Source organism: Aotus nancymaae, unplaced genomic scaffold, assembly GCF_030222135.1.
Source record: "Aotus nancymaae isolate 86718 unplaced genomic scaffold, 86718_ANA_hifiasm-v0.15.2.pri h1tg000014l, whole genome shotgun sequence".
Lineage (NCBI taxonomy): Eukaryota > Metazoa > Chordata > Mammalia > Primates > Aotidae > Aotus > Aotus nancymaae.
The window spans coordinates 123,697,115-123,712,372 of record NW_026988425.1 but is presented as its reverse complement, the minus strand read 5'-3'; the positions used below and the strand labels follow the sequence as shown (position 1 = coordinate 123,712,372).

The 15,258-nt window shown below is 48.7% G+C and overlaps 1 protein-coding gene across 11 annotated transcripts in view; it reads left to right on the top strand.

Moving 5' to 3' along the window:
• The window catches only part of APBA2 (amyloid beta precursor protein binding family A member 2), a 209,563-nt gene that overhangs the window by 99,950 nt on the left and 94,355 nt on the right, over positions 1–15,258 (top strand). For 4 of the 11 annotated variants that reach the window (XM_021666816.2, XM_021666823.2, XM_012472481.3 and 1 more), the window contains exon 3: positions 5,230–5,283. The gene's annotated coding sequence lies outside the window, so the exon portion shown is untranslated. Of the gene's footprint in view, positions 1–2,716; positions 2,960–5,014; positions 5,118–5,229; positions 5,284–11,265; positions 11,386–15,258 lie in introns of those variants that run through there. The other 7 variants (XM_064376325.1, XM_064376324.1, XM_064376323.1 and 4 more) reach the window with 7 other exon arrangements.

The following is a 15,258-nucleotide window of genomic DNA, read 5'->3' as shown; positions in this document are numbered from 1 at the left end:
ATAAATAAAGTTATAGCTTTGGGGTCCTTTACATTGCAGCCAGCCTAGGGACTCAGTTATCCAGACTTAAACCTTTAATTTGTACACAGCGCTTTGGTATCCACCCAAGCTGGAGCACCCCAATGTCACTGTCCCTCCCACCCTTCCCTCCAAAACCTGGGTGTCCTTCTCTCTGTCTGGCTCTAAGGATCTGGAGCCTCTCTGAGCCCTCCCCTCCCTCCCCACTGTCACTGGTCTTTGGCCAGGTCTTGGAGCAGTTCCTGGGGCCCCATTTCCATTCCTTGTCCTGGAAGGGCCTTGCTCTGCCTGTCTCAGCACCATCCCTGTGTGTCCCATCAGGAAAAAGTCTCTCCTCATCTAAGGATGCATCCATCCCCTGTGTCCCCAGTCCCATCCTGGATGTTCTGGGGTTCCAGCCACAGCTATGAGGACACTGCCATCCATCTCACTGCATCCCTCTTGGGGCAGCTTGGCTGAGCTGCAGGGCTGGGCCGCAGGCGGCCTCCTTGCGCCGGAGCTCACCTGCCAGGTGCTGAGCTCTGCCAGCCGCCCAGCCCCACTGTGAGGCCGCCCCGTGCAGGCGAGTTCACTGGCAGCCCAGCCAGCCCACCAAGGCCACACGAGTGTGAACCCCCATTCTAAGCTTTCCCTCATAAAACGATGCTGACAGTCCCAGGAGTACCTGCCTTTTGGTACTGGCTTCAGCCGTTAGGCTGGTACCAGGAGGAGCCAGGTCCAGCTGGCACTGGGATGACGCTCTATATCTGATGTACCCTGATGCTTCCCCCATCCTTCTGACCATGATGCTCTGCACAGACCCCTTTCAACCCCTCCCAGGGCCTCTGCTCGGTGTGGCCTGAGCCTCCTGCTGACTCGTGTGTCACTATCTTCGGGTTATTACTGCTCACCAGATCCCACGTGCTCTACACCCGAGGCCAAGTGTATCATATTCCCAAACCTGTGTGCCCAGTGCCAGCCCCATTTCACTCTAGGAAGTGCAGACGCAGCTCTGGGGCCAGCAAGAGGAAGGAGTGTGAGTGTGTCTTCCTGGGACAACTGCCAGGTCTGGGAGTCTGTGATGTTGTGACTGTTGCCTTAGCTTTGCTAAGAAAATGCTTAGGGAGGCCAGGCGCGGTGGCTCATGCCTATAATCCTAGGACTTTGGGAGGCCGAGGCCAGCAGATCACAAGGTCAGGAGATTGAGACTATCCTGGTCAACATGGTGAAACCCCGTCTCTACTAAAAATACAAAAAAAATTAGCTGGGCGTGGTGGTGCGTGTCTGTAGTCCAAGCTACTTGGGAAGCTGAGGCAGGAGAATTGCTTGAACCCAGGAGGCAGAGGTTGCAGTGAACTGAGATTGTGTACTCCAGCCTGACGACAGAGCGAGACTCCGTCTCAAAAAAAAAAGAAGGAAATAAAATGCTTAGGGAGATGGGTTCCTTCACCCATTCCTCCACCCATGTGCCTGCCTGGCTCCAGGCCGGTGTCCCCTGCTTTGGAGGGGATGCTCACGTGAGCTGCCCTACTGGGGGTCTGTGAAGTTTCTCTTAATCTAAGTGGCTTCCTGTCTCTGGCTCCCTCCCCAACCATTTGGGTCACACTGGGGCCCTGAGGATCGCTTCTGGATCTCAGACCCCACCCACCTACTCCTGTGACATAATAATCAAAGGTAATCAGGAAATGTATGAATCATCTTCTTTAAGGAATATTTAGTATTTCTGCTCACTCCAGAGTCCCTGGAAATGTGGCATTTCAAAGGCTCTGTTAGATCACAAGTCCAATTTACTGCCAGAAATTTGCACATAGAATAATACAGAACCTGTGATGGCAGTTGAAGTGGTATCCTGTGAGAAAATTAATTAGTTCTGAAACCAAATGCCAATAGCCTCAGCAAAATATTCATGAGAGAAGTGAACCTCATGCGTGGTGTTTGAAGTTGGGCATCTGAGGGCTATGTACTGGACGTGTTCTCTGTGGCCGAGTTCTGCTGTGGGTTCTGGGCTCTAGGCAAGGTCTGCCTCTATCCTTCTGAACTGGCTCCCGGGGGTGGGGGCTCAGGGAGGCCCTGTACCCTGGAGAAGGAGGGAGCTCCTTTGCGTGTCCCTCTGGGATTCAGGACTGCAGAATCAGCCAGCTCTGAAGCCTCCACAAACAAAAATAAAGGCCTGTGAATGGACAGACGTGGAGAGCAGTGTGTTTTGACCTCATGGGGAGACCTGTGTACTTAATTTATAATCTTAAGATTGAGAAGGATTCAGTTGTTTCAGAAATGGTGAGAGAAGAGCAGACCCCAGCCTTTCTATCTGATCACGAGTGGCCGAGGGGGACTGGGGAAGTGGCCTGGTCCTGTCCCCGGAGGGACAGGAAGAGGACGGAGTGATGTGCTTGGCGGATGCAGGAATGGCCAGGCAGGAGGAGAAGCCAGGGGTTTCCAGGCAGTGTTTCACCCTCTGTGTTTTTCTGGCCGCTGGGACGGAGCCCACCCCCAACATGTGCCTGGGCCAGTGGTGACTCAGAGCCAGCTGCCTCCAGGGCCTTCCCGGCTCTTGTGACCTTGCTGGGCATGACTTTCAGGGGAGTCCTCTGTGACTCCCCTTTCAGGTCACTTCAATCACACAGCCGTGCTTTATCGAATGCAAGCCAGGGGCCCTGGAGAGGGCGAGGACAGGGCGCACCTGCTTGGAAAAGAAACGGAATGTTTTTCTCTGGAGAAAATGAAAAGTGGTGCTGGGTCCAAGTGGTAGGCGGCTTGGCTTTTGAGCGAAGATGCTGCCGGGAAATGAGAGAAGAGAAACATGAAAAGAATGCAAATGAGGATGGTGGACAGGGACCAGAGGCCTGAATCCTCCACCCTCTGTGAAGGCTGAGTGTGTGATGCCTATAAATAGATGCTCCAGACCCGTTCTAAACGGAGTGGAGATGCGGCTGCTTCCTCTTATGGAAAGGCCTTACGTAAGGTGCGGTGCTGCTGTTGCTCCCGGGCGGTGCGATGATTCTGTGCCTTTGTTGGGAGTCAGTGTGAAGCCTGGGGGGCTGCTGGGGGTGCAGATGGATGAGCTCTGGCCTTTCTGGAGACTTGCAGACTCCGGGAAGGAGGCGGTGGGCGGTGGGCCGGCCTCCCAGGGCTGGGAAGCCATCCTGGGACAGGCTCCGGGTTTCCCAAGGTGCTTCTGGGCCAGGAGCAAGTGGGAGAAGCTGGACTCCAGGGCAGACGGGGACCTCCCCAGGCCTATGGTAGATTGGGGTGGTGCAGGGGGTTTTGTGGGCCAGATGGGCCAGGAGGGGCAGGGAGGACGTGGTGGGCTTCTGGGGAGAATCTGGGCCCGTGCTGGTGAGCTTGGGCCGCTTGGCTCTTCCTGCCACCCTTCTCGGTCGAGTTACAGCTGCCCAGAACTGGGGTTTGGGGTACTTGGAGCTGACAGGGGCTGGCAGGCCTTTCCCACTGATCTTCTTGGGGTCCCAGAGCTAACCTGTAACTGAATGAGGAATTGAGGCCACATCCCCAGACTCCCAGTGCAGGGCCCTTGCTCCTGGACTAACCTTTAGCTCATGCACTCACCCAGAAATTACTTATTTTTGGAAGACCACAGATGGTGAGCTTAGGAGTGAGGAAGGGAATACTATTCGATGCTAATGTGCTTCCAGGCAACGTTCTAGAGGTTTTCTTGCACTTCACCTTCCCAGCCACCTTTGAAGTAGTTCTTACTGTGCGGTTTTACACACGGTGAAACTGATGGAGATGGTGCGAAGGGATTTGCTGATGTTCACGCAGGAAGCAAGCAGCCCACGCTGCCTCCACTGTGGGAAGCGTGTGTGATTGACATGCTTTATGTGTGGTGCGTACTTTAGGTGTGATAAGGAGGCCTCTTTGCAAAGGGCCGGGTTCTGTGAATCACCATGTTGCCTCACAGAACAGGCCCTGAACGGCCACATAAGCACCGTACCCTGGGACAGAAATGGAACAACGATGCAAACGGCCCGGTTCCCCAGAGCAGAGGCAAGCAGGTTACTCTGCAGTTCTCTTAATGGTACCTTGTTTAACACGGAAACATCTTCAGCCTCCTCAGAGATGTCAGGTCATGTCCTTTACATGGGGACCGGAGGTGGCTGCACTGGGCCATTCTGGGTGGAGGAAATTCCATAATTATAACCCTCTGCTAGGAGTGTCTGCCTGGGAAGTGAGAGCCACTGGCCGCTTTGTTAGCGAAGTGAAGACGCTGCGTGCAGACTAAACCTTTGTGATGAAGTTGAAGGCACTGTCTGCCTGCGTCCCGTTTCCTTCCCTAGTGGACAGGGCTGTCCCCTACGACGGCAGCCCCCAGGACCACATTGCAGGTGCGCTGTCCAGCAGTGCAGCGATTTGTGAAGGGCTCCCAGCCTGGCCCAGCCCGACAGCTGATGCCCCCAGGAGGAGGCTATATTGCTGTCCTTTTTGAAAGGAACACAGAAAGCCCTTTGTAACTCTCTCTGTCTGTAGGCAACATGGAGGGAGAAGCGGAATTCAGATGTGATGTTGCAGACAAACGAATGCCCCTCCTCCTGTTCCACCCCTGGCTTCCTGCCTGTAGCCTTCTAATGCCCTTGCCCTGAATTCCTGATCCAACCCAAGGGCCTGGCCTTGAAGCCCCTGAGTCTGCTGGCAGTAGCTTTCTCTTTAGTCTTCTGTGCAGAGCTTCCTCTGTTCGGGGAAATCTGAGACCTGATGGCTTTCTCATTCTTTTCATGAAACCATCTTGCCCAGGAGAAGGTGGGCTGAGACCCTGGGCATTGGAAGGGAGAGGTGGTCCTTCTTCTCCCCTTCATTGTCATCACTCTCCACTCCACGCCCACCTCCATATGCACATCCTCCACAGTCTGAAAGTGTCATGAAGCACCAGCTCTGCTTGGGGTCAAGCTTTGTTGTGGGAGAATACATATTCATGAGGGCTTTGAGGAACCTCATTAAAATTCGGAGTCTCTCCTTTCAGAATGGCACATAAGCCATCGCTTTATTTGCCCAACACGTTGTTCTTAAGGCAATAATTATGCGATGAATGGCTAGAGAAACATTTTAATTATTTGTTTACGGTAATTTCTGATCATCTCATTAGAATTATAATGTATTCACTTTTACAGGTGAGTCAAAGCCTCATATTTACATTTTTATACTTGAAGGAGCTCTGTGTGGGTACCTGTTTCATTGCTGAAACGAAAGTAATTTCCTCTGTTTTCTTCTGCTTTATTCCAGAAAGATTGGATCACTGGGAGATTTTTCGGGACGTTACCAAACCACTCATTTTCGGTAAGAAATCCGAGGCAGCGTTGCGTGGAGTGAGGTTTTGCTTTTGCCGTGTGGGGAGTGGATGTTTCACTGGAGGGAAAACGTTTTGCTGCAGGCAGAACTGGCAGCTGCCACAGTTCTTTGTTTACTGGGATCCTGTGTGAGTGAGTGGGGGAGGGTGAAGCTGGGGTTTGAGTCACCGTCAGGGAGTGGACGGACGCTGGGGATGCTGCCGGCCCTTACCTTGCCTGGAACCGACTTGCCCGCCAGCCAATGACAAGAGCAGGACAAGCGCTCCCCACCGGTCCCCTCCTCATTACCCTGGTCTTTCTGTAAACCACGGTCCTCACCAGACCCAGTCACTGATTTGTGTCACCCCTACCTAGGTCCCTAGTTACAGCCAAAGTAGACACATGTATATCGGCAACAGTAGGTACCACTCGAACCTTCTGCCCGCCCCTGTGGGGAATGCGTGGTCTACTTGAGAAGTGGCCAGGCTTTGTGAGATACCAGGAAGCTGAGCAGAAGAAATCTGACTTTGATAAAAAGAGGCCTCCTCAGCCTCCAGGGATGGAGCGTGGCCCATGCTACCTCCCTATGCAGTACTGTGGGCCCCATCATGCCACCCCACGGTCAGCATCTGCTTTGCCCTTGCCCTGCAGGACTGGTAGGAGCAGAACCTGGTGCCAGTGAGTACTCCACACACGGGAGGCTTGCAAGGGACAGGTTCTGCACTGCGCATGAATTGGCCCTGTTCTGTGGCCGGAGACACACAGGACGGTGTGGTTGTAGGGCAGCTGGTGTACGGGGTGGGGCGTGTTTGGAGATCGAGGAGCAGAGGGCAGAGTTGCTGGAGTTGAAGAAGCAGAGCTAGGGATGGTGTTCACGTCCTGATCCCAGAGCCGCCTTGAGCTTCTGATGGATTCTGGGGGTTCTTATATATCCTTGGGAAGGAGCATGTGGTAGGCTGGGACAGGGTGGCAGTTTAGAGTGTCACAGGCAAGGCACCAGTGGCCTTGGGACCCCCTCCCCTCCCAAGGCGAGGAACAGTTTGTGTGTCCCAGTGGGGAAGCTCTGTGCCAATTGGGAGGGGATGGATGAAGACCAGCAGCAGTGAGGATGGGCTTCTGGAGTGTCAAGACTCAGGTTCAGAATCACGGTGTTTGCTCCAGGGCAGCACAAGGCCATAGGTCTGGCTATTTGAAGTGACCTAGAGAGCCATTACTTGTGAAGCAGCGGGCTTTATGGATTTCAGTTTCTGCCCTGCAGCCTTCCCCACATTGTGGTAGCCACTCACCATCCCTGTTCTGCCTGCGAGGTCGGAATTCCCTTGCTTCCAGTTGGGGAGCATTCTTGTCACAGATGTCCTGGGTGAATTCCATGGTGGCTTTCTGTGGAGGGGGCACATTCACAAGGCATTTAAGAGATGTAGGACAATCAGCCCTCATCCATGAAACAGGATGAAACGTAGAGGAGCTGCGTGATTTTTTTTTTTTTTTTCCCTAAGATGGAGTTTCACTCTTGTTGCCCAGGCTGTAGTACAATGGCACGATCTTAACTCACCACAAACTCCGCCTCCCAGGTTCAAGTGATTCTCCTGCTTCAGCCTCCCGAGTAGCTGGGACTACAGGCATGCACCACTATGACCGGCTAAGTTTTTGTGTTTTTGGTAGAGACGGGGTTTCTCCATGTTGGTCAGGCTGGTCTTGAACTCCTGACCTCAGGTAATCTGCCCGCGTCCCAAAGTGCTCCGATTACAGGCGTGAGCCACCACACCCGGCTAGCTGTGTGATTCTTAATGGGTCTGCATATAAGCTGGAGTGTTTACTGAACTTCTTCTGAGTTGTCAGTTTTCGGAGTTTGTGAATGTACTTTTATGCTCTCAAAAGGCCTTTCCTGCTCTGTTTAACTTTCTACTTAAACATTGTAAACATACTTCAGCCGTAATGACATCAGATGCGTCATCCACTCTCAGCCCTGAAAGTGCTGAAGATTTTGATTGTCACTGGCAGTAAGGACAGCTTACAAAGGGAGATGTTACTTATGGGGACACAGCTCACGATTCCATGAAATTCCAATCTTCTGGGAGCCCAGGGTTAAGCAGCTGCCTCAACCCATCCACCCTCTAGAGACTGTCCACTGTGAAACTGGCTTCTTGACATTTTCCATATGGAACCTGGGTTGTCATTACATTCTGAGAGAGTCATAAGGTGGTTCTATTTATGCCTCTAAGGTATAAGGTATTTTTTTCTTCTGAGCCTAGAAAAGACCTACTGGAATTTTTATGTATCCTGAAATACTATTAGATGATCAAAATCAATTGCAGTAGACAAGGTGCTGGGCTCTCTTCCCGATTGCTCTCACCCATCTGCAGTGTAAAAGGCCTGTCATGTAAGTGAATATACTCATCACAGTTCTCTGCAGCTTCCCAGCAGAAAAGCATGTTCCTTCTCAGACAGAAAGGCGGCAAGGAGATGGATATTTTTAAATGCCAATTATGCCAGAATAGTCTCTGTGAGATCTGTAAAGAGAAGAAAGGGCCTGGGTTTATTTATTTTTCTACTGCAAATGGAATCATTCTGTAGCTTCAGAATACTAATACCCTTGGTGTGCCTGATGTCTTTTCATAGGATAATTTGTGAATGTGCTTCCACTTACAGGAAAAGTTCGAGGCTCTCCTCTTCTTCTCCTCCTTCTCCTCCTCCTCCTCCTCCTTCTCCTTCTCCTCCTCCTCCCCCTCCCCCTCTTCCCTCCTCCTCCCTCCCCCCTCCCCCCTCCCCCTTCTCCTCTCCCCTTCTGCCTCCTCCTCCTTCCTCCTTCGTCCTCCTCCTTCCTCCTCCCTCCTCCTCCTTCCTCCTCCCTCCTCCTTCTTCCTCCTCCCCCCTCCTCCTCCTCCCCCCTTTCTTCCTCCTTCTTCTTCCTTCCTCTTTGTCCCTCCTCCCCCCTCCCTCCTCCTCTTCAATTATAGGCCTCACTACCCTATGATATTCATTCTATAGGCCCTTGATCTGTATAATGTGTGAATAATGAAATATATAAATTCAGTGATTATCCTGAAGGAACACTGAAAAGATTAATAAGCTGTATTTAAGTCATGGCGAGTCTCAGAACATACATTAAGTTAGAAGACATCACGTCCTGAGAATGACTGGCTGATGTGATACTAGCATGTGCCCCAGTATAGACGCATATGAATGCTATGTAAAATCCAGCCAAATTGTTTTGAAAATACAAGATCCAAAGAAAGGCTTGGAAATTCCCAGCTACCAGGCATGAAGCGAAAACAAAGCCAGAGCACTAAGGGAGGAGGCCACGAGACCTAGGCAGTGAGGTTCCTGCTGGAGAGCCAGGATGATGAAGATTGTATGACGATTGTGCAGGGAGAGACAGGGCAATGGCTGGGACAGGGTAGCGAGGCTAGGAGCCAGCTCTCATATGTACAGGAAGCCAGGAGGTGGTAGAGATATGGACCAGATGGGAAATAGCCTGGATGCAGGACAGCTGGTTGGCCACATAGGAAAAAGGAAAAGATAAAGTGGGATCCCTACCTCACAGCATACGTACCAGTAAATGGCCATAGAATTAAAGGCCTAGGCTGGGTGTGGTGGCTCATACCGGTAATCCCAGCACTTTGGGAGGCCAAGGTGGGAGATCACCTGAAGTTGGGAGTTTGAGACCAACCTGGCCAACATGGAGAAACCCTGTCTCTACTAAAAATACAAAAAGTTAACCAGGTGTGAAGTGAGTGCCTGTAATCCCAGCTACTCAGGAGGCTGAGGCAGGAAAATTGCTTGAACCTGGTAGGGGCAGAGGTTACAGTGAGCTGAGATTGCACCACTGCACTCTAGCCTGGGTGACAAAGCAAGGCTCTGTCTCAAAAAAAAAAAAAAAAGAAAGAAAGAAAAAAAGAGTTAAAGGCCTGAATGTGAAGACAAATTGTTAAAATACATAGAAGAAGCTGCTCTTGAGGTGGGAAACACACACACATCATAAAAGAAAAGATGGATTAACACATCGGTATTAGCAACTTTGTTAAGAGAACTACAGGCTGGAATGAATACTCATGATGAATTTACTGTAAGAGATTGGTATTGTTTGTATCAAGAACTCTTTCAAATTAATTTTAAAAAGACAATAGAATTGAAAAATGAGCAAATAGTATGAAGAAGAAGAAATGTGAGAGTCGAATAGACAAATGAACTCTGCCTGGCTCCTAATCAGGGAACTGCCAGGGGGACTGTGAGATGCCACTTCATACTCATGTGTTGGCAAATCAGAAAGTTTGATAATCGAAGAGTTGTCAAGAGTGTGAAGCAAGGGGGCCTTCATGTCCTGTTTATCAAGGGAAAAGTGGTAAAACTCCTCTGAGAACAATTAGGTGCTATCAAGTAAGGTTGAAATGTGGATCCTCAGTGGCCCGGAAATTCCACTCCAGACCTACCTTAGCAGGCCGTGAAATGAATTCAGTGATGTATGAGTCAGTTCTCTTGAAAACAGAACCAACAGGATCAATTTATCTTAGAGTTTATGTATCGATCGATTGATTGGTTGATTGATAAAAGGTATTGGCTTGCATGATATGGCATCTGGGAAGTCCCGCAGTCTGCCATCTGTAAGCTGGAGACCCAGGAAAGCCAGTGTTGTAGTGCAAAGGCCTGGGAAGCAGAGAACTGGTCCAGATTCCAGTCCAGGCCGAAAGGCCTGAGAACCAGAAGCATGGAGGGTAAAGAGGACCAGTGTCCCAGCCAAGCAGGCAGGCAGAGAGTGAATTCACCCCTCCTCAGCCGTTTTGTTCTCTGCAGGCCCTCACTGGAGTGGACGCTGCCCACCTGCACTGAGGAGGACCGTCTGCTTTACTCATTCTGCCAATTCCAGTGCTGACCGCTTCCAGAAACACCTCTCAGACTATCTAGAAACAGTGTTTAGCCAGACAAATGGGCACCTCGTGGCCCAGTCAAGTTGACACATAAAATTAACCATCACAAGTGGGTCACAACTAGCATTTTCTAAAAATATGAACCAGATTGGAACGGAATAGAAGACACCAGGTTTTGTTCTGCATAGTGAATGATGGTGATCCTGAGGAAGGGGATGCAAGCGGGTGGGGCTGCCAGTGATGGTGAAGCCTGAATGGTGTTCATGGAGGTTTGCTACATTGTTTTCTATGCTTGTGTCTATGTGCAGAGTTGAGGAGAAAAGATGTTGTGGTAAGCACCTGGATGTAGGCACCCCCCGCCCTGCTGTGTTCTGTGCTGTGGGTCCCTCTGATGGGGCTGTCTTACTCCTGTCTTGCTGGTTCATTCTCCACCTTAGTTGACCACCTGGCCTCACCTTTCTACAGGCGGTTCTGTTTGTCTCTTCATTGAAATGGGTGGGATTTATTTATTTAGAGACAGGGTCTTGCTCTGTTGCCCAGGCTGGAGTGCAGTGATACGATCATGGATCACTGCAGCCTTGACCTCCAGGGCTCAATCAATCCTCCCTCCTTGGCCTCCTGAGTAGCAGGGACCACAAGCACGTGCCACCACACCAAGCTAAGTTTTGTATTTTTTATAGAGATGCGGTTTCGCCACGTTGCCCAGGCTGGTCTTGAACTCCTTGGTCCCTAGAGTGCTAGGACTTTAAGTATGAGCTACCGTTCCCCGTGTGAAATGGGTAGGATTTCTGAATGAGCCAGGCTTTGCACATGGAGCCGGCTCTGCTCTTAAACTGCTGCTTTCACACGGGAGACTCCTTCTGGCCCTGCCTGTGTGGATGATTCCTGTCTCGGGTGCTTCTCTCCATCTTCACAGATGAAGCTCGTGGGTTGCCTTTTTTGGGACCTTGGGTGGACATCTAAGTCCCTGTCCATCTTGCCTGGCTTCTGTCTCTGTGGATTTGCAGGCCTGCTCGTCCCATATCCTCCAGCGCCCAGCCCAGTGCCTCATGTACAGTGGATGCTCAAGAAGTATGTGGCCATCACATAGCTCTAGTTTCTTATTTTTATTTATTTATTGTTTTGAGACAGGGTCTCACTCTGTCACCCAGGCTGGAGTGCAGTGGCACCATCATAACTCAAGGCAGCCTTGAACTGGACTCAAGAAATCTTCCCACCTCAGCCCCCCTGAGTAGGTAGGACTACAGGTGAGTGCCACCATGCCCAGCTAATTTTAATTTTATTTTTTTCTAGAGAGGATGTCTCCTCATATTACTCAGACTGGACTTGAACTCCTGGCCTCGAACTCCTGGCCTCAAATGGTCCTCCCACATGGGCCTCTCAAAGTGCTGGGATTGCAGGCATGAGCCACTGCCCCTAGCTTTTAGAAATGTTCAGAAGCTCAACTTTCCATCTGTAAAGTGGAGACTGATGAGTTGGGGGGTGGGTAGATTGTGAGAATAAGCCACATAATGGATAGGGGATGTGTAGCACATGCGAGTTCCCGACACTGCTGATTTCCTTCCCTGGGAGAGCCAAAGAGAGAACAAGGAGCGGGCTGTTGCTGTTTGCTTGCAGACGGTGTGTGCTTTCAGATTGGAAACTCCTGCTCTGACACCCAGTTCTTGTTTCAAGTTGCATTTCAGAAGAGAAAAAATTCAACACCCTTTTTTTTTCAAAAGATGGAAAATGGGTTAAGAAAATAGCACGAGGAACTACCACTAGGTTGAGGCCAATATAATTAGTGTGATGGAACGGAGGGAAGTTAGCCATTTCTGTATGTAACTTTTGATTAATGACATTCAGGTCTAATTAATGATGTCCAGTTCTAATTAATGACATTAGTGTGCAATGTCATTAATTAGAACTGGCATTCCCAAACTGTTCTGAGGAGTCCCAGGGGATGTTCCTGAATATAGTAGTTCATGTTCACATTAGGCCACGAAGTGCTGTCTTTACTGCCAGTATCAGACACTCGCAAAGCACCACATAAAAGGTCTTCAGAAGTCCCGCAAGAAAGGGAACAATTAAAACTCTGTGTAACCTACCATTTCCCAAACTCATTTATCCCATGTGTGCTGCTAGGCACATACAGACATGCTCGTTTAACTCTCACACCACCAGTTGTGCTGGGACGAATTGATGAGCAATGTACATGTTTATGGAGATGTTTTCTGAGTCTTCCAGAGTCACACCAGGGGTCTTCTGTATCGAAGCAGAACATACTGCAAAGAATTTCCTCTCCATACTGTCTAGGGCTGCTGTGAACTAAACTCCTTTCTTGGCAATGCACTTAATGTCCTTCAATCAGCTCATACATCTGCAGAGAAAAGGGTGATGGCATGTCACCCTGGATGGTGGGAGGGCTCCTAGCAGTGGTGGCTGTTACCATCTCGTAATTGACCCTCATTACAAGAAAGTCCATGGCATTTGCCATGTGCTGGTCTCAGGGGGTCAGTGAGTGGGGGGCTGCAAGGAGAGACCACCACTTACCTCCCAAGCCTCACGTTAGTTCTGTCAGTTCTCCCCTTATAAATTTTGAGTGTATTTAACTAGATACATGTTAATTTAGAATTTATTCCTAGTAGGTTGCCCTTTTTAATTATGAATTCTTTCTTTTCCTTAAGAATTCTTCTTTTCCTAAAATCTAGTTTGTTTAATTACCAGTGTAAGTATATAAAGTCTCAGCTGGGTGCGGTTCTCATGCCTGTAATCCCAGCACTTTGGGAGGCTGAGACAGGTGGATTGCCTGAGCTCAGGAGTTCGAGACCAGCCTGGGCAACATGGTGAAACTCTGTCTCTACTAAAATACAAAAAATTAGCCGGGCGTAGCGGCATGTGACTGTAGTCCCAGCTATTCAGGAGGCTGAGGCAGGAGAATTTCTAGAACCCAGGAGGCGGAGGTTGCAGTGAGCCAAGATTGTGCCACTGCACTCCAGCCTGGGTGACAGAGCAAGACTCCATCACAAAAAAACAAAGGCATATAAACTTTCTTTTTTAAGTTATTGCTTTAGAATAGTTTTAGATTTACAGAGATGTTGCAGAGACAACAGAGAGAGTTTCCATCCATCCTGTACCCACTTTTCCCTATTGTTGACATCTCACATTAGTACGGTACATTTGTTGCAATTAATGAACCAGTGTCGATACATTATTGTTAACTGAAATCCATACTTCATTCACATTTCCTTCGTTTTTATTGAATATCTTTTTGCTGTTCCAGGATTCCATATAGGATATGCTTCGAGTTTCGTTATCATGTCGCTTTAGGTTCTTTTAGACTGTTCCTCTGACTTTCCTTGTTCTGATGACCTTGACAGTTGTGAAGAGGACTGGTCAGGTATTTTATAGAATAGCCTTCAATTTAAGTTTGGCTGACATTTTTCTCATGATTCGATAGGGGGTATTGGGCTTTGGGGCAGAAGACCCATCTAAAAACCTGCCATTGTTATCCTGTCAAATCAGGGGTATGTCATTTATCACTGTTGATGTTACCCGCAATCGTCTGGGTGTTGTGCACCGTCTCCATGAGGGGACAGTATTTACACGAATCATTTGCCATTCTGCACACGGAGATTGGTCTATTCTCACTCATTTATTTTCTCATTCATTTATTTATATTTGTATGGACTCATGGTTATTCGTTTTATACTTTGGGTTATAAACCAGTAATGCATTTTAATTTTGTTGTTCAGATAGTTCCAGCTTTAGCCCTTTTCTAAGACAGCAGACTCACTCCTCTGTGTTGTTTCAACTCTGTGAATTTGGACCCTCAATTTCTCATTGCCTTATTAGCCATAAATTGCAATTTCTTACTTCCCCAGTCCTCCGAGACTACTGGAGCTCTGCTTAACTCTGCTGCCTCTTAACCACCACTTTCTTCTTGTGTGTGTTTTAACCTTTTGCCTTCCATCACTCATGAATCCCCAACTGCCTTGAGGAGAAAAGCAGCATAGAATGCTGAGCTTATTTCTGGGTAATTCTCTACTTGTCATGATCTTAGCCGCTCAAGTCCTAGCTGCCTGGGTAGCTCTCTGATGCTTCCACAGAGATCATTAAAAAAAAAAAAAAAATTCATCAAGAGTTTCTAGTTGTTCTTGGTGAGAGGATTAGTCTGACACAAGCTAGTGCATCCTATCAGGTGGTAGAATTCTTCAGACATAATATATTTTTTTCTTCTCATAGATGTCATGGTTGATGGTGCCTCATAATATTTTAATATCTGATGCTTTTCATCCATACACCAACTATCCTGACTAATGAAGATGCTGTATCATATAGAAAAATGAGCCGTTCTTTGCATTTCATTCATTTATGCCCTTACTCACCAGGGCTTTAGCAAAGAATTGGCTTCCACCCTCTCTTTAATGTAAGGAAATAAATAATGATCTTGGAAGACAGTCTTCATCATAAAAGCGTTTGATGCAAGGAACAATTGGAGTGAACTATGTAAAACAGGCTTTTTAGTCTAATGGGACAGCATAATTACTGGTGCAGATTTCTAGTTAGGCCTTAAAGAAATTAAGCCTCCCTATGTGGTTAATAATAGACTTGTATAAGGAGATTGCTTCAGAGATGAGGTTTGTGACTCACATTAGCATATCTGGCTATGAAAGCATACCTTTCTCCATCAAGCAGGATATGTAAGATGTCATGTGTGCTTCTGCTAAACTTTACTGCTGCCATTCCTGAACCTGACTTAATATTTTTACATCCGCTTCAAGTCTGCATCCCAGTTTTGTGTCATCTACAGTTCTGAAGAGCTGCTGTGTGCTTTATCGTCATCCAGGGTTGAAAAGAGCCAAATCACTGGAGAATCCCCACAGACTGACAGTTTTCCCTGAATCACTGAATGCCTGGTTAGTGTGCTCATGCAGGTAGCTCCTACTCCATCTCAGTTTCCTGCATGCAGCTCACATATTTCAGATGATCCACAAGAACACTGGGAAGCACCTGCAAAATTCCTGGCTTGCTGAAGTCCAGGTATACTCTCTTCCAGAACTCCCTAATCCACCTTCGCCGGAGAAAGAAGTGAGGCTAATTTCAAACTTAGTCTTACTGAATTGATTTTTAGCTCTAAT